Source organism: Stegostoma tigrinum, chromosome 10 (assembly GCF_030684315.1).
Source record: "Stegostoma tigrinum isolate sSteTig4 chromosome 10, sSteTig4.hap1, whole genome shotgun sequence".
NCBI lineage: Eukaryota > Metazoa > Chordata > Chondrichthyes > Orectolobiformes > Stegostomatidae > Stegostoma > Stegostoma tigrinum.
This window is the reverse complement of record NC_081363.1, coordinates 57,391,967-57,414,240: the sequence shown is the minus strand read 5'-3', so window position 1 is coordinate 57,414,240 and position 22,274 is coordinate 57,391,967. Positions and strand designations below refer to the sequence as shown.

The following is a 22,274-nucleotide window of genomic DNA, read 5'->3' as shown; positions in this document are numbered from 1 at the left end:
TTAACTCCAAGTAGTGTGAGTTAGCCTTTCTGGAGGCTGAATTTAGACCTGATAAAATGCTTAGCTGTTAATTTTTCTTTTGATAGTTCTTGACAACAAATGAAGAGTGACTGCATTTTGAGAGGATTTAATTTAGCAATAGAGATATGTCTTTTCCAAACACTAATAATAGAAATAATTTAATACTAATTTTTTGAATAAGATGTATTCTGGATCATTTAGAATTTATATGAAACAAGAAGCAGAAATGAAAGAATGAAATTATTTGCATTTCCATGAATCTTTTTCAACTTTTGCCTCCATTTTTATGGCCTGTTATTTGAATAAACATCTATTATTTCTGTTTTGCTAAGTTATTTATTAGTGTTCTGCTTTTCACCTTTTTAACCAACTTGTTAAAATGTTGTCTTTTGGAGGTTATTGCAGTCACCCTTCCATGCACCAGTTCTGTAAAAATGTTAAGGTGAAAAAAAGGCCATTCTGACGAGAGTCATTGGCATTTCACTATTATATCTGGAGCCTGTTATAGAAGACATAATTGAAACCTATGGTGCTCCTCAATGGATAGTAACTCAGGAATTGGAAGAATGGGGAGACACTTGTTCAAAACAAGAAAGCTTAGATATATAGATGAAGATGTTTTCAGCACTTAAGAATCCATTGAACAAAATAAATTTCATGCCAGACACTGAGGGTCTTTTGACATATTTGGAATATACCTTGGGCTATTTGGCTACTTTGCAAATTAATACTGCTTTTCTCCATAATATCATTAAAATTTAAAATGCTTAAAACATTGTGTTTTGCTAGGCTATTTATTTTAAAACAATAAATATTTAAGCTGAATGCTAAGTACACCTAAATGTAAGTTACCTTATATCTCACATTTTCAGTCACCTTGGTGGAGATTGTTTATAGCAGCTTGATTGACACGGCCTACAGTGAGAAATGTGGCACAATCACATGAGGCCTATTTCAAAGTCGGAAGCAACTTATTGCATGTTTCAACTGACTTTTTGGCCTTGAGATGAGGCCTTCACTAGACAACAGTGAGTTTTTTGTTAAAGAGGATTATTGCTGGTAAATGACCACATCAATGCACACCTCCCCTCGTTAATGTACAGCTTGCCATCCTACCATTCCTAACAAACAAACTAGCTGCTGAATGTTTTGACATGTAAATCAGAGTGGATGCTTGGTGACTACAGCTTGCTGCTTACCTCAAGAACTTCCATGTTGGACTTCAGGCATGAACATTTATCATCTAACCTCTGAGAGCACCCCGAGCACATCTCTCAACCATTTACAGTGTGCTTCTACACTTCAGTGTTTCAATATTAGCTATCATTGCAATGCTGCAACAAGAACTTGCTCTGAAGCATGCATCCATACCACAGACTAGACAAAGCACTCACTTATTTTGAGTCTCTCTTGTTTAACTCCACATCCTGCCTTATTTTGCTTTGCCATTCAGCATCTTTTTCCTTAGCCAGAGATAGCAGGCTCTCAGCATTGCTGCCTTGCTTTGTTGTTTAGTGCTGACACAAAGCTAGGAAGCTTGTTTTGGTTGTGAGCAGTCTTCAGTCAAGTTAAGAGATATTACCTTTGGTTAGAGGTATCAATACAGTAAGCCTTCAATATCAATCCAAAGCCATGGAGTTGGTCAGTCAGCTGTTGGGCTGGTCAGAGTCCAAGATGAGGAGCTGAATATTAGGCAACCCAACACCCATCTTTTCTGCTCTGCACCATTGTGGGTTGTTTTCCTTTTGAAATGAGAGATGAAAATGATCAGCACAGGAATGGACATGTCCCAAGCAAGTGAGTAGGCAAAGCATGGGCAATGCAAGGTGTTGTAGGTTGAATGGGTGGCAGAGAGAGGGAAGATATTATGTACAAAGGTGATGATGATGATGGACGTGAGCCTGGTGACTGGTGGGTACAGTGGCAGAGATTGATTGTATGTGGTATCAGAGAGAAAATAGGAGCATTTATGCTGGTGGGTTAGAAAAAGATGTTGACATTCTTCTTATGATGCTGTGCATTCCTCCAGACAGCTATGATTCCACTGACATGGATGCCCTGGGTCTGGTGTTGGGCTTTCTCTGCAAGTCCTGTGGTTAGTGGATGTCCTATCTCTGTACCACCTTGTTCATCAGGATCTCTCTGCCACTGCACCCTCCTCTCACACAAGGCTTATGTTTTACCATACTCATTATTGCATGTAACATCTTCCCTCTCTTTCTGTCATTCACCCAATCCCCAGACAATTTTCCCTTCGTCTGTCATGTCCATGGGAAATGTCAAGAACGTGCAGCACAGGTCTGGACCCATGGTGCTTTTCTGGGTGAACTATGGTCTTTTAAAGATGGTGCCAGCACTAGGGCTGATGGCCTAATTGGGATATCTGTGATTGACAACTTCTTCTCTGAATGGCAGGTAGCAGGGTGGGACTCGAATTGATGAAGAGAGGCGCCATGTGTTAGGTCGTTGATGAAAGGAATTTGGTGAGATAGAGGAAGAAACCTTGCTGGCCTGACTCAGAGAAGCCCTCTGTGAAACTTGACAAATCTGTGACTGAGCTGAAACACGTAAGACTCAGGCCCTTGTTTCTGCTTATAGTGTTGCAGCTTATTTTCTGCACTGCAGTATTATAAAGGTAGTGATTATTGGAAATGTTTTGTTTTGTCAACAGCTTTTCGTTTCTGTCAATGAATTTCCCAAGTGATAACGAATTTGTTAATAGTGAAGTTTTAATGGGCAATCGTTACTTGGTGAATCCAATACACAGAATCTTTCGAAGTTTGTTATTGCTGCCGTTATAAATTGATGAATTATATTTGCATGTAAGTAAATAATTGTGTATAAGTAGGTTGCACATAAGCTCCCGGATAACATTACATTTGGTGGTGGGAATGCCACCGCCCACAAGTTCACCTCCAAGCCATTCGCCATTCTGACTTGCAAATATATCACCATTCTTTCACATTCACTGAGTTAAAATCCTGAATGCCCCCCCCTAAGGGCATAGTGCATCAACATGCAGCAATTCAAGAGGTAGTTCAGAACCACCTTTTGAAGTGTAACCAGGGATGGGCAATAAACGTTGACAAGCCAGTAATGGCAGCTTCCCACAAGTAAATGAAAATAATCTTGCTATCTGAGCCCACCTGGATGCTTACAGTATCCCTGCCTTGCATTTTTAAACTTAGCCCATTCAGCTAGAGATACTGGGCTCATATTATGCCTGTCCTTCCTTGCTGTATAGTGCAGACACAAAGCCAGAAAGCTTGTCATGATTGTCCGTAAGCCTGAATCAAACAAAGGAGATAGCCTTGGTCTGGAGCTCCCAGCACCGTAAGTGAAGGGCGGCGTCCACTACCAGTCCACGTCTTTGGACAGGCTCAGTCATCCACTGAGTGTTTCGAGTCAGGATTCTCTCCTAAGTTGTGAGGAGCTGAATGTTGAGGATCACAGCAACAATCGTGTCTGTTTCTGCATTGTTGTGGCCTATTTTCTTTCTGGAATGAGAGAGAGAGACAAACAGGCATTAAGGGAGGTCAAATAGGTTGTATAGCTGTTACTTTTGGTGTTGGGTAGAGGTTCTCGGCAACGAAAAAGGCAATGCAGAGGGCGTGCAGGTTTCATGATGTCAGTAGTTCAGGTAGGTAGAATGAGTAGGGAAGACGTTGCATGCAACAGAAGAATAATAGAGCACTCAGGATGAGCAAATTATGCTAGCCAACCCAGTGACTCCCACAGTCTATAAATGTAATTTTTAAAAAATTAGACTTTTTGCAATATGGGTGCTGTATCAGAGTTGACTGAGTGTATGGTATTGGAGAGAAAGTGGTGGCACTTATTTTGGTAGAGTGGAGATCATACTTCCTACATTGTATACTCTTCCAGATGGTAGACACTGCGCTGACCTAACAACCTCTGACCTCACTGGCATAGTCAGGTGTTGTGTTGGTCCTGGGGAAAACGGACATCTATGTCTGCACTACATCATTCAGTAGGTTCTCCAGGATTTTGTCCATGAAGCAGCATGCCAATTTCCCTTTGTCTTCCATATTCATGACACATGTCAGGAATTGCACAGGGCAGCTCCAGACCAATAGTGCTTGTCCAGGTGCGCAACAGCCCTTCAAAAGTGACACGAGTGCAAGGAATGCTAGATTTTTGGCAGAGTGCAGATGTTCGAGGAACAGCACATGGTAAAATGGGGATACAATCCAAGGAGATGACGCCATAATAGCAAGGCAGGTGATCATGAGGCAAGTTCAATTTCACTAAGTACGAAGGGATGAGCAACAAATGCTGGCCTTCTTGGTGACACTTACATCCCATGAAAGAAATATTTTTTAAAAAAATGGTCTTTGTCATCAAACTCTTTGTGAATAGTATTAGCATGTGATGTGACCACCTTGAACCACTGTCATCTGCATCTGAAGGTATTTCTATAAAATTGTTAGATAGGGATTCCTGAGACTTGACCCTGCAAACATGAAGGATCAGTGATACATATTTTAAGATTGAGATGGTTTGTGACTTGGAGGAAACGTGAAGATGATATCCCTACACCTGTGTGCAGGTTATGAAAGGACTGTAAAATTAAGGTGGTGGATGAACTTCCGCCTGTTTTTTCCATGTTGACACAACTGTCAAGGACTTCCTCAGAAGGTTGAAGAAATTTGGCAGGTCCACAATGACTCTTACCAATTTTTATAGACGCACCATAGAAAGCACTTTGTCTGGATGCATCGCAGCTTGATATGGCAACTGCTCTGCCCAGGACGGCAAAATATTATCGAGGGTTGAGAACACAGCCCAGTCCGTCATGGAAACCAGCCTTCCTTCTATTGACTCCGTCTGTCTTTCCTGCTGCCTTAGGAAAGCAGCTAGCATAACCAAAGGCCCCTCCCAGAGTGGCTATACTCTCCTCTACCTCTTCAATTGGACAGAGGAGACAAAAATTTGAAAACATGTACCAACAGATTTAAGACTAGCTTCTTCCCCACTGTCAGCAGACTTATGAATGGACCTCTCAATATATTAGATTTGATCTTTCACTGCACCTTCTCTGTAGTTGTAACACTGTATTTTGCATTAGACCGACCAGTAGCTTTTTCATAGATAATGGGAACTGCAGATGCTGGAGAATTCCAAGATAATAAAATGTGAAGCTGGATGAACACAGCAGGCCAAGCAGCATCTCAGGAGCACAAAAGCTGACGTTTCGGGCCTGGACCCTTCATCGGAGAGGGAACTGGAATAAATAGGGAGAGAGGGGGAGGCGGACCGAAGATGGAGAGTAAAGAAGATAGGTGGAGAGAGTATAGGTGGGGAGGTAGGGAGGGGATAGGTCAGTCCAGGGAAGACGGACAGGTCAAGGAGGTGGGATGAGGTTAGTAGGTAGATGGGGGTGCGGCTTGGGGTGGGAGGAAGGGATGGGTGAGAGGAAGAACCGGTTAGGGAGGCAGAGACAGGTTGGACTGGTTTTGGGATGCAGTGGGTGGGGGGGAAGAGCTGGGCTGGTTGTGTGGTGCAGTGGGGGGAGGGGACGAACTAGGCTGGTTTAGGGATGCAGTAGGGGAAGGGGAGATTTTGAAACTGGTGAAGCCCACATTGATACCATTAGGCTGCAGGGTTCCCAGGCGGAATATGAGTTGCTGTTCCTGCAACCTTCGGGTGGCATCATTGTGGCACTGCAGGAGGCCCATGATGGACATGTCATCAAGAGAATGGGAGGGGGAGTGGAAATGGTTTGCGACTGGGAGGTGCAGTTGTTTGTTGCGAACTGAGTGGAGGTGTTCTGCAGAGCGGTCTCCAAGCCTCCGCTTGGTTTCCCCAATGTAGAGGAAGCCGCACCGGGTACAGTGGATGCAGTATACCACATCCCCACTGCACCACACAACCAGCCCAGCTCTTCCCCCCCGACCCACTGCATCCCAAAACCAGTCCAACCTGTCTCTGCCTCCCTAACCGGTTCTTCCTCTCACCCATCCCTCCCTCCCACCCCAAGCCGCACCCCCATCTACCTACTAACCTCATCCCACCTCCTTGACCTGTCCGTCTTCCCTGGACTGACCTATCCCCTCCCTACCTCCCCACCTATACTCTCCTCTCCACCTATCTTCTTTACTCTCCATCTTCAGTCCGCCTCCCCCTCTCTCCCTATTTATTCCAGTTCCCTCTCCCCATCCCCCTCTCTGATGAAGGGTCCAGGCCCGAAACGTCAGCTTTTGTGCTCCTGAGATGCTGCTTGGCCTGCTGTGTTCATCCAGCCTCACATTTTAGTAGCTTTTTCATACCCACTCTTCACTTTCCTGATTTCTTTTTTAAATAAGCCCCTGCACTTCCTGTGTGTCTCTAGGCTTCTGATGTGCTGAGACATCAGTATCTATTGTAGTATCCCTTTTTTACCTTACCTAGTCTTGCACACTCTTTGATACCCAGGATTCTCTGAAATTTTTTGTCCCACTCTGCACCTTTCCAGGAATGTGGTTGTCTGAACTTTCACTATTTCCTTTTTGAAAGACTCCCACTGTTCCATGTAAATTTTATTACAATTATCTGGTCTAAGTCTACTTTGGCCACATCCTGTCTCATCTTAAGATCATCCTTCCCCTATTGAAAACCTTTATATCTGGTCCATCTTTGTTATTCTCCATGACTATCTTAAATCTTAATAAATTATGGTCACTATCACTGAAATGCTGTCCCACTGGCAATTCTACTACTCCCCCAGCTAAATTTCCCAAAATTAGGTTTAGCACTGCTCGCCTCTTGTAGGCCTTTTCTACACCTGGCTTAAAGTACTCTCTTGGATACATTTTAAGAACGCCACCATTTAAATCTTTCATGCTTTGTCTATCTCTGTTGATAATGGGAAAGTTGACATTCCCCACCTTATTATCCTATTATTTTCACACTTGTCTAAAACATATCTGCCCTTCAATCTCATTCTGGTTGTCTGAGGGCCTTGTACACGCCCAACAATGTGATTGTTTCCTTTTTTGTTTTTAAGTTGTACCGATACGGGTTCAATTTAGGTATCTTTTAAGATATCAGTAATTAATTCGGTTAGATGGGCTTGAGATCGGTTTGACAGGTTGGCACAACATTGAGGGCCGAAGGGCCTGTACTGTGCTGTAATGTTCTATGTTCTATGTTCTAATTCCTTGATTGTATTGCAGGGTCACTTCTTCTTTTAGACGTCACCCGGTCTCACCTGAAGATTGTTACTCCAGGATATTCAGCTACCACCCCCTGCCGCTCCATGATAGCATTGATGTCATAATCCATGCGTTAGTCCGTACACTCAACTTATCTGCCTTACAACACTCCTTGGATGAAATAAGTACTCTCCAACCTTAGCTCTTATTTCTTAAAAATGTTATTTTCGTTCAAATCTTTTCTTAAAAAATACCAATGTATGGAAACAGCTGATTTAAACTGAAATTTAATAGCCTATAAAGCATACCTTTGCAACAATGGTAGGGCCTGAAGTGTTGTCACATTTTCAGTCATCCAGACAAGTGGAGAATTACACTCCTGACTTGTTCTTAGGAAATAGTGCTGTGGCTTTGAGGAGTTAAAAGGCCAGCTGTTTGCTGCAGAATACCTAGTCTCTGATCAGCTTTGGTAGCTACTGTGCTTTTTGTTTGATTTATTTATTGTCATGTGTACCTAGGTATAGTGAAAAGCTTTTGAGTTTGAATCCATACAGTGTGGAAGCAGGCCCACTGAGTCCATGACTCTTTGAAGAGCAACCCACCCTATCCCTATAATCCTACATTTCCCATGACTAATCCACCTAACTTGCACATCTTTGGATTGTGAGAGAAAACCAGAGCAACTGGAGGAATCCTGCACAGACACATGAAAACGTGCAAACTCCACACAGACAGTGAGGGTGGAATCCAGCCCAAGTCCATGGTGCTGTGATGCAGCAGTGCTAACCATTGAGGCAACGTGTTGCAAGGAACACAGGCAGATCATAGTGAGTAAGGACATGCAGATCTTAGGGTGAAAAAAAGCATGTACAATGTGAGGCCTACAGGTTACCCCACATAGGATGTGCACGAGGCAAGAACAACATTAATAAAATCAGCATTATTTGAAATTAGAGTCTATTCATCAGTCTAATAACGGCAGGAAAGAAACTGTTCTTGAACCTGCTGTTGCATGTGTTCAAGCCTGTGTATCTTCTGTCTGACAGAGGAGGTTATAGGAGAGCATTACCAAGGTGGGATGGGTCTTTTGATGATGTTGACAGCCTTTCCATTTGCAATTAAAGGTAAATGGAGCCCCTGGACAGAAGGTTGGCTTCCGTGATGGTCTGGGCTGTGTACACAACCTTCTGTAGTTCCTTAAGGTCTTGGGCAGAACAGTTGCCATACCAGGCCATTATGCACCCGGACAGTTTGCTTTCTGTAGTCCATCTGTAAAAGTTGGTGAGGATCCTTACGGATATGCAAAATTCCCTGAGCTGCCTGAGGAAGAAGAGGCATTATTGTGTCATCTTGACTGTCGTGTCTACATGGGAAGCCCTGGACAGATTGTCAGTTATGATCACTCTTAGGAACTTTGATGTTATCAACCCTTTCAACCTTCACTCCATTGATATAGATGGGGGTGTGTTCTCCTTTTCTTCTGAAGTCAACGATTAGTTCTTTAGTTTTGCTATGTTGAGGGACTGGTTGCTGTCATTGCTCCACATCACCAAGCCCTCAATTGCCTTTCTCTACTCCGACTCGCCATTGTTTAATATCCATCCTACTGTAGTGGTGCTGTCAAAAAAATTGTTGATGCTGTTCATTCAGAATTTTGCAAAACAGTCATGGGTGTACAGGGAGTACTGTAGGGGGCTGAGGATGCAACCTTGAGGGGACTCCAGTGTTGAGTGTTGCTGTGGAGGAGGTTCAGTTTTCTTTATTCACTGATTGCATTGTATGGGCCTGGAAGCTGAGGATCCAGTTGCAGAGAGCAGAGCTGAGACCCAAGTCTCAGAGTTTTGGCATCAGTCTGGAGGGGATAATGATGTTGAAGGTAAAGCTGTAGTCGATGAGCAGGAGTCTGACATGAGTGTCCTTGTGCACAGCTAGTCCAGTTGTGTTTCTGATCACTGGCAACACTTGGGATTTTGATGCTGCTTTATTTGACAATGGCATTGCCGTTGGCTATTGAACAGTGGTTAACCTCCCCTGTTTTGGAAATGATCATTGTTTAGTATTTGTATAGTAGAATATCATTTGTCAGCTTAGGCCTGGATGTTATCTAAGTCTTAGTGCATAAAGAAGAAATATTGTTATCTGATTGCAGATGGAGCAGATCACTTCTGCTTCGTACAAAATGAAAAAAAAAACTCATGTTTCTAAAACATTTCTCACAACCTCATGATATCCCAAAATGCTGTAAAGCCAATGAAGTACTTTTTGACGTATTATCACAGTCCATGTTTTCAATGACAATGTGTTCACAATTCCATTGGAGTGATTTCCTTTTGGTGCACATTAACATTAGTTTTGCTGGGTCTTCTTTGGCCCATACCATCACATGCTGTCCTGATATCAAGACCACACATCATTCTTCTGGAATTCAGTACTTTGCTTAACTTTAGGCCAAGGCTGTGCTGAGGTCTGGATTCAAATAATATGAATGAAATGGAAACTGAGAGCTGTGAACAGCTTGTTCCTCACTTGGCTGATGGTTGTAAGTTGGCGAATGAAATAGTAACTAACTGAATTCAATTTGTCTTGCTTTTCAGACAGGATATACCTGGGAAGATTTTGACATTTCCAGGTAGATGTCAATGTTGCCTTTGCTGTGAATGACTCAAACATTTCTTAATATCACATGGGGGAAATTGAATTGGGTGGAGATGGCGTCTGTGCAGGTGTAGATCTTAGGAGGAGGTTGAGAAGTGCTATCCACTTTTTGCTTCTGGATAAAAATGGTTTGGGATGCTTTCACATTGTATTATGTGCTCACCTGCTGCACGTACTCCATCTTTAAGGACAGGAATGTTCATGCAGCTTCGTCTTCCTGTTTATTGCTTAATTGTTCACTTCTGGATTTGCAATTGAATGTGGTAGCACTGCGTAGGTTTGATCGTATGTGTTCGATGTTGTGTTATTTTGGTCTGTCCACAGTGTGCATCGTGTATGTTGTACTATGTTCTTGGGAAGGGTCACTGGACCTGAAACATTAACTTTGCTTTCTGTCCACTGATGCTGCCAGACCTCCAGCAATTTCTGTGTTTTTTTTTGGATTTCTGCAGTTCTTTGTTTTTTTTTCGCACTGTGTTGTAGTTTCAGCAAGTTGGCACCTCATCATCAAGTGTAGCTGATGCTTTGCTGGCATGTGATTCCACACACTGCCATCATTTTGTGATAAATGTTTGTACTCCATGTTTTGCTACTCAGATGAAGCTTGCAAAAATGCTGTCCAATATAAACAAACACTGAGAAACATACAGTTAAAATGCAAAGAAGTGTGCAATAAATAACTTACAATTCAGAACTCGCCTTTGATCCTCTATTCCAAGTGGCTGCATGTCAATGTCTCTTGATATACAGCAATGTCTGTGAGGTAAGTCCCACAGAGTTTATTCGTAGGTCTGGCATTGTTGAAGTCCTTTAACAATTGGTTGTTGAAAACAATGTTGTCATTTTCATGGATTTTAATATATTTCTGGCTGAGAAATTGAGGAATGCCTCATTATTGTCCAAAAATATAAATCAGTGTCAGAACACGGTGGGGACCTAGTTATACAGTTGGCTTGAAAAATTTGAGATGTGAAAAAATTATGCCGGTGTCTAACCTCTTCATGGAAGTACTAAAGCTATCTTGTAGACTCATGGTTGTGGTAAACAGAATTATGCAACTGTTTTTAATCAATCTTAAAAGGATGAAGTGACCATGTGGATTTCAAATTATTGTTTGCAGAATAAACCTTTGATTTTTCTTGAAAGTACTCCTTGCATCAGCATGAAATATTTTTGTGGCTTAATAAAGGTAAACATGACACACAAACTTAAGTTTATAAAGGCCAGGCCTTCAAATTTTTCATGATTGCTTAACTTCGGTTTCACTACATTGCATGAGTGTTCAGGAAATATATTTTTTTAAGAATCTTTCAGCCTGTGTTTTGAATCTGACATCAAATGACCGGATCTTTCTGATTTATTCCATGACGCTAGTTCAGTTCACCACAAGCAGGCATTGAAATTAGCCATGATTTTTCTTCCATTGTTATTGACACAGTCAGATGTTTTGACCAGTTTTCAGCATCTTTAAAATTTTGTGCAATGAAATGCAATACCTCGCTTAACAGCTGAAGAAAAGGTGCAGGAGTAGACCAAAAATATAAATCAGTGTCAGAACACAGTGGGGACCAAGTTATACAGTTCGCTTGAAAAATTTGAGATGTGAAAAAATTATGGCCGTGTCTAACCTCTTCATGGAAGTACTAAAGCTATCTTGTAGACTCATGGTTGTGGTCTTCTGTTAACAGTATTATGCAACTGTTCTTAATCAATTTTTTTTTAAACAAGGAAAGGTCAACCAATTTAGGCCTATACGCATCAGAGATTAAAAGGTAGTGAAGTGATTTTATTGGAACATATAAAGTCTGAAGAGATGACGATGACAGGACTTTCTCCACATCTTATACTCCACCCCATGCAGGGTATCACTCTGCTCCTGCTGTGGGTTCTGGCGTTGGCTCCCTTCCAGGATTCGGCCCATGCATGCTCTGCTGTCGCTCATCAGTACTTACTTCGGTTAATTTTTAAAATATCTGTAAAAATTCTTCTTAACTGCTTTTATATTTCTAGCTAGCTTCCCCGTATGCTCAATTTCCCTTTCCATTAATTTTTTAGTAATTCTTTGCTGTTTTATTTTGTTCTGTCCAATCATCTGGGCTGCTAGCCATCTTTGTAAATTATAGTTTCTCTTTAAGTCACATAATATATTTTCTTTTCATTATCCATGGAAGGTGGGTTCTTACCTTGGGATTCTTCTTTCTTGATGGAAAGTATCTATTCTGGATATTCTGATATAATTCCTTCAGTGTTTGCCAATACATCTCTGTTGACCTAGACCTGAAACTTCTTTGCCAGTTCGGTTTATGTAGCCTGCTTTTATACTTTAATAATTGTCTTTCTTGAAGTTTAAAATGTTAGTCTTGACTGAATCATCTCTCCTTCAAAATGTTCAAGACTGAGATAGACATAATTTTAATTAATAAGAGAACCTTAGGTTATTAGGAAATGGCAGGAAATTTATTAAAATTCAATCACTACTTCCGAGGGGTGCCTTCATGATGGAATTATTAAATAATCTTATCTCATTGAGCCTGTTGTCTCATTCTAGAATGTGCAGCTCTGAGAAAATGTCCCAAAATATTCGATGATCTTCTCATCTAGGCTGCCTCATCTTTGCCCACCTAATTTTTCCAGTCAAATTTAGAGTAAAATCCCTCATGGTTATCACTGTACATTTCTGAAAATTTCACACAAAAGCCTGGTTCGGCCACATCTGGAGTATTGTGTCCAGTTCTGGTCACCTCATTGCAGGAAAGATGTGAAAACGTTGGAAAAGGTGCAGAGGAGATTTGCAAGGATGTTGCCTGAAATGGAGGGAAGGTCTTTTGAGGAAAGGTTGAGAGAGCTAGGGGTTTTCTCTTGAGAATGACGAAGGATGAGAGGTGACTTAATAGAGGTGTACAAAATAATCAGAGGTATAGATAGACAGCCAGAGACTTTTTCTTCGGGTGGAGGTAGCTATTATGAGGGGGCATAGATTTAAATTGAGTGGAGGTAAATATAGGAGAGATGTCAGAGGTAGGTTATTTACTCAGAGAATGGTCGCCGCATGGAATGCATTGCCAGAGAGGGTAGTGGAGTCAACCTCATTATGAGCATTTAAGTGCCTATTAGACAGGCATATGGATGATAGTATAAGGTAGGGGTGGAGGTTAGATAGACTTTAGGATTAGAGTAAAAGTTCAGCACAACATTGTGGGATGAAGGGCCTGTACGGTGCTATACTGTTCTATGTTCTGTGTTCTATTTCACAATAATCTGAGCCAAGTTTGTGGATTTGTACAGGTAAGTTTTAGGAAGATGGAACTTGTCCACTGTGGGGCGATGTGGCATGAAATGAGATCCTTGGTCTCTCGCACACAATTTGCTGCATGCTTGATTTTGTAATATGTAGTTTGGTAAAACAGAGAATGATTGCAACAAGCTTTGCAACTCTTAACTTGTAGTAAATTATTATCCATATTGAAGGCAGTATCATATGCCCTCCATAATGACTAGTTTGCAGATGTGGATGTCTGTTGCCAATCCCCATTTCTTCAGGAAATCCAGATCCTCACTGCTTCCGCAAAATTCCAGTCTCATTTCCATCTTCCCCCTCCCAAGTCCTGATGAAGGATCTAGGCCTGAAACATCAACTCTCCTGTTCCTCTGGTGCTGTGTGACCTGCTGTGTTCCTAAAGGACCACACAGTATCTACTCGGCAGATCTTGCTATCTCCTGTACTGCAGATCCTGACCCTTTTGCCTTGCTTGCTGCAGCTCAAAAATTGACCTGATTCTGTCATTCTCTTCATCGGTGTCCTATCTGTGGCTTCAGCAATAGCTTCTTCTCTATGGCACTGCTGAGATGGAAGGGCTGCTGGTTATTTGATTAGCAATATCCTCCCAGATTGGAATGGATGTCCCTCCTGAAGTCAAGTAATGACATGATGCAATCAAATTTCTGTAGACAGTGAATTCTGTAGTCCTGGAACCCCACCCACAGCCGATGCCGCTGACGGAACCCCGCCCACAACCTCCACAGCCAGCATCCCCAGAGTAGACAGCCACACTGAGCCCTGCCGCATCTTCACCATCCCAGCAGACCTCCCACTGACTGAGGACGAACGGGCAGTCCTAAGCAAGGGGCTCACCTTTGTCCCCCTCCACCCACACATCAATGAAAACCAGTCATGTTTGAACATCGAGCAGTTTTTCCGCCGCCTTCGCCTCCACGCTTACTACTTTAACCGGGAGTCTAACCCTCCCTCCACTGAGCCCTTCACTTGCCTCCAACACAAGTTCTCCTCCTGGACACCACCCCCAGGCCTCCTACCCTCCCTCGACCTCTTCATCTCCAACTGCCATCGAGACATCAACAGCCTCAACCTCTCCACCCCTCTCACCCACTCCAACCTCTCCCCCCGCAACGGGCAGCCCTCCGCTCCCTCCACTCCAACTCCAACCTCACCATCAAACCCGCAGACAAGGGTGGCGCAGTGGTAGTATGGCGCACTGACCTCTACATCGCCGAGGCCAAACGCCAACTCTCCGACACCACCTCGTACCGCCCCCTTGATCATGACCCCACCCCCGAGCACCAAACCATCATCTCCAACACCATCCATGACCTCATCACTTCAGGGGACCTCCCACCCACATCCTCCAACCTTATTGCTCCCCAACCCCGCATGGCCCGTTTCTATCTCCTTCCCAAAATCCACAAACCTGCCTGCCCTGGTCGACCCATTGTCTCAGCCTGTTCCTGCCCCACCGAACTCATCTCCACCTGTCTGGACTCAATTTTCTCCCCTTTGGTCCAGGAACTCCCCACTTATGTCCGTGACACCACCCACGCCCTCCACCTCCTCCAGGACTTCCAATTCCCCGGCCCCCAACACCTCATTTTCATCATGGACGTCCAGTCCCTATACACCTGTATTCCTCATGCAGATGGCCTCAAGGCCCTCTGCTTCTTCCTGTCCCGCAGGCCCGACCAGTCCCCCTCCACCGACACCCTCATCCGCCTAGCCGAACTCGTCCTCACCCTCAACAACTTCTCTTTCGATTCCTCCCACTTCCTACAGACAAACGGGGTGGCCATGGATACCCACATGGCCCCAAGCTATGCCTGCCTCTTTGTAGGTTACGTGGAACAGTCCCTCTTCCACACCTACACAGGCCCCAAAGCCCACCTCTTCCTCCGTTACATTGATGACTGTATCGGTGCCGCCTCTTGCTTCCCAGAGGAGCTCGAACAGTTCATCCACTTTACTAACACCTTCCACCCCAACCTCAAGCTCACCTGGGCCATCTCCAACACATCCCTCATCTTCCTGGACTTCTCAGTCTCCATCTCAGGTAATCAGCTAGAAACTGATGTCCATTTCAAGCCCACTGTCTCCCACAGCTACCTACAATACACCTCCTCCCATCCACCCTCCTGCAAACATTCCACCCCCATTCCCAATTCCTCCGCCTCCGCTGCATCTGCTCCCAGGATGAGGCATTCCACTCCCGCACATCCCAGATGTCCATGTTCTTCCAGGACTGCAATTTTCCCCCCACAGTGGTCGAGAACGCCCTTGACCGCGTCTCCCGCATTTCCCGCAACACATCCCTCACACCCCGCCCCCGCCACAACCGCCCCCAGAGGATCCCCCTCGTTCTCTCATACTAGCCCACCAACCTCCGGATACAACACATCATCCTCCGACACTTCCGTCTTCTACAATCCGACCCCACCACCCAAGCGATTTTTCCATCCCCACCCTTATCTGCCTTCTGGAGAGACCACTCTCTCCACGACTCTCTTGTCCGCTCCATACTCGTCTCCAACCCCACCACACCCAGAACCTTCCCCTGCAACTGCAGGAATGGCTACACTTGCCCCCACAGCTCCTCCCTCACCCCCATCCCAGGCCCCAAGATGACCTTCCATTTCAAGCAGATGTTCACCTGCACATCTGCCAATGTGGTATATTGTATCAATTGCGGTGTGGCTTGCTCTACGTTGGGGAAACCAAGCGGAGGCTTGGGGACCACTTTGCAGAACACCGCTGCTCGGCTCGCAACAAACAACTGCACCTCCCAGTCGCAAAGCATTTCAACTTACCCTCCCATTCTTCAGACAACATGTCCATCATGGGCCTCCTGCAATGCCACAATGATGCCACCCGAAGGTTGCAGGAACAGCCACTCATATTCCGCTTGGGACCCCTGCAGCCCAATGATGTCAATGTGGACTTCACAAGCATCAAAATCTCCCCTTCCCCTACTGCATCCCAAAACCAGCCCAGTTCTTACCCTCCACCCACTGCATCCCAAAACCAGCCCAGCCTGTCTCTGCTTCCCTAACCTGTTCTTCCTCTCACCCATCCTTTCCTCCCACCTCAAGCCGCACCTCCATTTCCTACCTACCACCTCATCCCGCTTCTTTGACCTGTCCATCTTCCCTGGACTGGCCTATCCCCTCCCCACCTATACTCTCCTCTCTACCTATCTTCTTTTCTCTCCATCTTCGGTCCGCCTCCCCCTGTCACCCTATTTATTCCAGTTCCCTCTCCCCATCCCCCTCTCTGATGAAGGGTCGAGGCCTGAAACGTCAGCTTTTGTGCTCCTGAGATGCTGCTTGGCCTGCTGTGTTCATCCAGCTCCACACTTTGTTATCTTGGATTCTCCAGCATCTGCAGTTCCCATTATCACTGAATTCTGTAGCCTGCCCAGATTTCAAAACTCCTGCTCCTATGATGCTGCTTGGCCTACTGTGTTCATCCAGCTCTACACCTTGTTATCTCAGATTCTCCAGCATCTGATGTTCCTACTATCTCTGAAACCTTTGCAGGAATGTTGGCTGCAAGCAAAATATCCCCCACTGTTGCTCCTTGATTAACATGGTGAATTGATGAAGATGGGAATTTCTTTGAAGTTACCATAACACTGCTTAATTAAGATAAGATGAATTCATAAGATGACATCAAATGCAGTTGGACCTGTGAGGCATATTGTCCAAAGTTAGAAAAGCTAAAAGGTCTAAAAATTGATAAATCTCCTGGCCCTGATGGGCTCCATCCTAGAGTTCTGAGGGAGGTGGCTGAGGAAATAGCAGAGGTTTTGGTTGTGATCTTTCAAAAGTCACTGGAGTCAGGGAAAATCCCAGATGATTGGAAAATAGCTGTTGTAACTCCCTTGTTTAAGAAAGGATCAAGGCAAAAGGTGGAAAATTATAGGCCGATTAGCCTAACCTCGGTAGTTGGTAAAATTCTTGAATCCATTGTCAAGGATGAGATATCTAAATTCCTGGAAGTGCAGGGTCAGATTAGAACAAGTCAGCATGGATTTAGTAAGGGGAGGTCGTGCCTGACAAACCTGTTAGAATTCTTTGAAGAGGTAACAAGTATGTTAGACCAGGGAAACTCAGTAGATGTTATCTACCTAGACTTCCAAAAGGCCTTTGATACGGTGCCTCAGGGGAGGCTGCTGAGCAAGGTGAGGGCCCATGGTGTTCGAGGTGAGCTACTGGCTTGGGTTGAGGATTGGCTGTGAGACAGAAGGCAGAGAGTTGGGATAAAAGGCTCTTTTTTGGAACGGCAACTGGTGACGAGTGGTGTCCCGCAGGGTTCAGTGTTGGGGCCACAGCTGTTCACCTTATATATTAATGATCTGGATGAAGGGACTGGGGGCATTCTGGCGAAGTTTGTCGATGATACGAAGATAGCTGGACAGGCAGGTGCTACTGAGGAGGTTGGGACGCTGCAGAAAGATTTAGACAGTTTAGGAGAGTGGCCCAGGAAATGGCTGATGAAATTCAATGTGAGTAAATGTGAGGTTTTGCACTTTGGAAAATAGAATACAGGCATGGACTATTTTCTAAACGGTGAGAAAATTCGTAAAGCAGAAGTATAAAGGGATCTGGGAGTGTTGGTCCAGGATTCTCTAAAGGTTAACTTGCAGGTAGAGTCCGTGATTAAGAAAGCAAATGTAATGTTGTCCTTTATCTCAAGAGGGTTGGAATATAAAAGCAGCGATGTGCTTCTGAGACTTTATAAAGCTCTAGTTAGGCCCCATTTGGAATACAGTGTCCAATTTTGGGCCCCACACCTCAGGAAGGACATACCAGCCCTGGAGCCTGTCCAGCGGAGATTCACACGGATGATCCCAGGAATGGTAGGTTTAACGTATGATGAATGGCTAAGGATCCTGGGATTGTAGTCATTAGAGTTTAGAAGATTGAGGGGCGATCTAATAGAAACTTACAAGATAATGTATGGCTTGGAAGGGGTGGACACTAGGAAGTTGTTTCCGTTAGGCGGGGAGACTAGGACCCACGGGCACAGCCATAAAATTAGAGGGGGTAAGTTTAAAACTGAAATGAGATGACATTTCTTCAGCCAGAGAGTGGTGGGCTTGTGGAATTCATTGCCGCAGAGTGCAGTGGAGGGCAGGATGTTAGATGCCTTCAAGGCAGAGATCGGCAAATTCTTGATCTCAGAGGAAATCAAGGTCTACGGGGAGAGTGCAGGGAAGTGGTGTTGAAATGCCCATCAGCCATGATTTAAATGACAGAGTGGACTTGATGGGCCAAATGGCCTTACTTCCACTCCTATGGCTTATGGTCTTATGGCCTAAGCTAGACGACATATCCAGTTCAAAGTGGAACTGGCAGTCAGACTGCAATTATTTTCCCACAAGGCTTTGAGTTTGAATGTTTATCCTTCTTCAGATGTATTAATGACGTAGGTAATCGGATTTCATTTTAAAATTTGTTAAAGATATGTGACTGACCAATATGGTGAGCAGTGAGGAGGATAGTAACAGACTTCAGAGAGACATAATGTAATGAAATGGGCATTCACATCACAGACAAAATTAATACGGTATAAATTGATTCTTATTTTGTGAAAATTTAGGAATGGTAATGCAGACTACAATTTTAAGTGAGATGCAGGACAGAGAAACCTGATCATGTTTGTTCACAACATGATGTGCCAAGTTAAGGGTGTTTATCTGACATGTAAAAAAAAATCATGAAGTGAGTTCTGATGTTCTGGAATTCACGGCCTCAAAGAATGGTGGAAGCAGATTAAATCCTAACTTACAAAATTAAATTGAAGAAATGCTTGTAAAGGAAAACCATACCAGGAAATGGCAAAATTTGGATATCCCTTAAGAACTGTTGGTGCTTGCAGAAAGGGCCAAATACTCTCTGTACATGCTGTGTAATTCTGCAATTCCACAACCTGCAACCTGTAAGTATCATTCCTAAACCCATATATTCTAATTTACAATATCTTCAAAATCATCTTATACTAATTTTTAAAAGTTATACAGTAACATTATATACTGAACTGATTATGCAGTGATAAAATCCAATGATTACGGTTTCCATGGAAGTATACTCCTGACCGTTGTACTAAATAATGTTGTTTGGAAGTTTCATGAAGAGGTATGTAAGTATGTTAAATTTAAGGTTTCAACTGGTCTTCCATGAAAGTGAACACAAGATAATTAGTTTGACAACTTTTGGTTTGATTAAGCACCTCCATATAGTAGTAAGTTGCAAAAGCATTTTAGAAGTTAGTCATTGTTTTAAATTGAATTGACTTCTTGAACAAATTCCCTCTGATGTCATTTGAAGTATACACTCTTGCAGTTTAAAAAAATGCAACTTGTAATATTTCAGCAGGAGATGCTATTGCTTCTCCTTCATGCAGTTTTTTTTGAGGCAGATGATATAATTGAGGCCAGCTTGTACTCTGGAGCTATGTAGTAAAATTTTCCAGAGAATTTTGGCTCATAAATAAACTGGATATTTGTTATTTTTCTCTGAGCCAAAGTTCTATGGAAAGATTTATTGTAGAACTACGGTATAGAATTTTATGATGTAGTGATAGAAAACCAGCCAGCAAGATGATATCATCCTCCCAGAATACATTACATTGAGGCATTGGAAATGTGTGGATTATTTTCCATAATGTACTGTTGTAAGGATACACACGTTTTACTTGTGATCAAAAGATATACTATTCTTCAAAACAAAATAAAATTACCTTCAGAAGTGATTTTCTCACGATCAGTTTGCATAGATTTTGATCTTCAGATATTACATTAATTAGTTCTTTGAAATTCAATCGTATTTTGAATGAATTTCCATCTCTTAATATCACTATTACCGTCACATGTTCAAATAAGATAATTAACCTTTGGAGCTCCTAAACAGTTTTGAGAATTTCTTCGTGACAATGTGGATAACTTCATATTTTTCCACATTATGCTCTATGTTCCATCTACCAAAGATTTTGCCCATTGACTTAACTTTACAAATTCATTTATGAAAATTGCACACGAGACTAGATGAACAAACATAATTAATGTTCTAGGTAACTGCAGCGTGGACTTAAAATATCACTTTAAACATTCTTAAATAACATCTCATTTCTCTTGTTGCATTGGGGAAGCAGAATGGCTGCCTCACTGTGTCTGGGACCTGGGATCGATTCCAGCCTCAGATGACTGTCTGCCTAGATTAGGTGGGTTAGCCTTGAGAAATGCAGGGTTTTAGAGATAGTGAAAGGGGTGGGTTGGGGTGGGATCCTGTTTGGAGAGTTGGTATAAACATGATGGGCTGAATTTCCTGCTTCAAAAGAAAACTGTAGGGATTCTATGATTAGAAAATGTGCTGGAACATTGCAGGCTGCTTTATCCCTATCTGTAATCCTTTGTTATTTCGAGCGTTTTTAAAAAATTCTATGTATAATGATATTTATCTGAAGTTTAATTGGTTGCTATATGATTACCCTGAATGTGCTTTAAAGTTTAATGCCAACATAAATAATATAAGAGCTGGCCATTACACAGATGGCATGCAATGCCTTAAATCTTTCTTTATTATAAAATCTGTCGCCAAAGGATGTTTATACACTCAAAATTCCTTTTCTAAACAGTGTTCACTGCTGCACCAAGCTTTTCATCTGCATGTAATTTTGACAGTACTTTTATTGAATAATGTACATCTGCTTCCCTTTGCTAACATACCTTCAATAATCTTTTTTTTAAAAACTATTCCTGTTAACCTGTTGTGAAATAGTTTTTTGGACTCAACAGACCACACAAATGTTTTTATCAATACTATTAGCAGAATTGTCATATTCTGTCAAAATGAATTGCTATAATCGCAAAAACGTGAGGTTCATCCAAGCATTGTCAATTATTTTGCCATTGTTTTTATATTCTCCTCCAACCTAATAATATTCTGCGCTATCCATGCTTCCAGTTTTTGTCTGTTGAGCATTCCTGATTTTAATAATTTCGCCATTTGGGTCTTATTAAATCTCTTTGTCATTTTTCTTCCCCCTTTTAAGATGCCCCTTAAAACCTATTTCTTTGACCTTTTCATTATCTAATATATACCATCTTTTGATGTAGCATGGTGTCATATTTTGTTTGATAACACTTCAGTGAAGCATCTTGGGATGTTCTACTGTCAAAGGTGCTATCTGAGGATCAATTATTTTGGTTGTTGAGAAGCAACTGGGATCATGCTGTGAGATGTAGAGTATTCCAATCAGTGTTTATTATTCAAGATTAGTCTAATATTTTTTCTTTGTGTTAGAGTACACCTGTGGCAATTTGGACAAATGCTAGAAATGTTCAAACATACCAAAAAGGAACATTGGTCTATTCTGATGTGAATTATAAAATCTGGTGGTATGACACCCACACTGCCACAGTCTCTGAAATTCCTTGCTACATTTATGGATCTAGTGTTCAAGTCCCCAGAGAGATTTTGCGTGATTGCCAAATCCCTAGGAGAAGGAAACAAAAAATAGATGAGGTGAATCATGTAATAGTATTAGTGCAATTCTAGACTTTGCCTCCATATGTCATGATAGTGCAGAATGGGAAAGACTGAAGGAAATAAGCTAAATTTTCACTGCTTCTGAATGACATGAGCAAAAGAGCTGAATTCTGGAGGTGAGATGAGAGTGACAGCTCTTGACATCAAGGCTGCATTTGACAGAGTGTGGCATTGAAGAGCTTGAGAGCAGTGGAAATCGGAGCTAACTGTCTGCTGGTTGGATTTGTACCTGGCATAAAGGAAAATGTTTGTGGTTGTTGGAGATCAATCATCTAAGGCCCAGGATTTCTCTGTAGGAGTTCCTCCAGCCAATGTCCTCGGCACAACCACCTTCAGCTGCTTCATCAATGACCTTCCCTCCAAAATGTCGCAATGTTCAGCATACTTGTGACGAATCAGTCACAGAAGTAGTCCATGTTCAAATGCAATGAGATTTGGTCAGTATCCAGGTAAGTGACAAGCAATATTTGCATTTCACAAGTGCCAGGTAATGACCATCTACAACTAAAGAGAATCCAACTATTACCACTTGGCATTTAATGATGTAACCATCACCAAATTCTCCCATTGTAGGCGTTTTCATTGACCAGAAACTGAATTGGATCAGTC

General features: G+C 42.8%; 1 protein-coding gene across 9 annotated transcripts in view; it reads left to right on the top strand.

The window, feature by feature from the left end:
- Nucleotides 1–22,274, top strand: part of slc25a21 (solute carrier family 25 member 21) — a 477,243-nt gene that overhangs the window by 127,928 nt on the left and 327,041 nt on the right. The gene's annotated exons all lie outside the window — the stretch shown is intronic.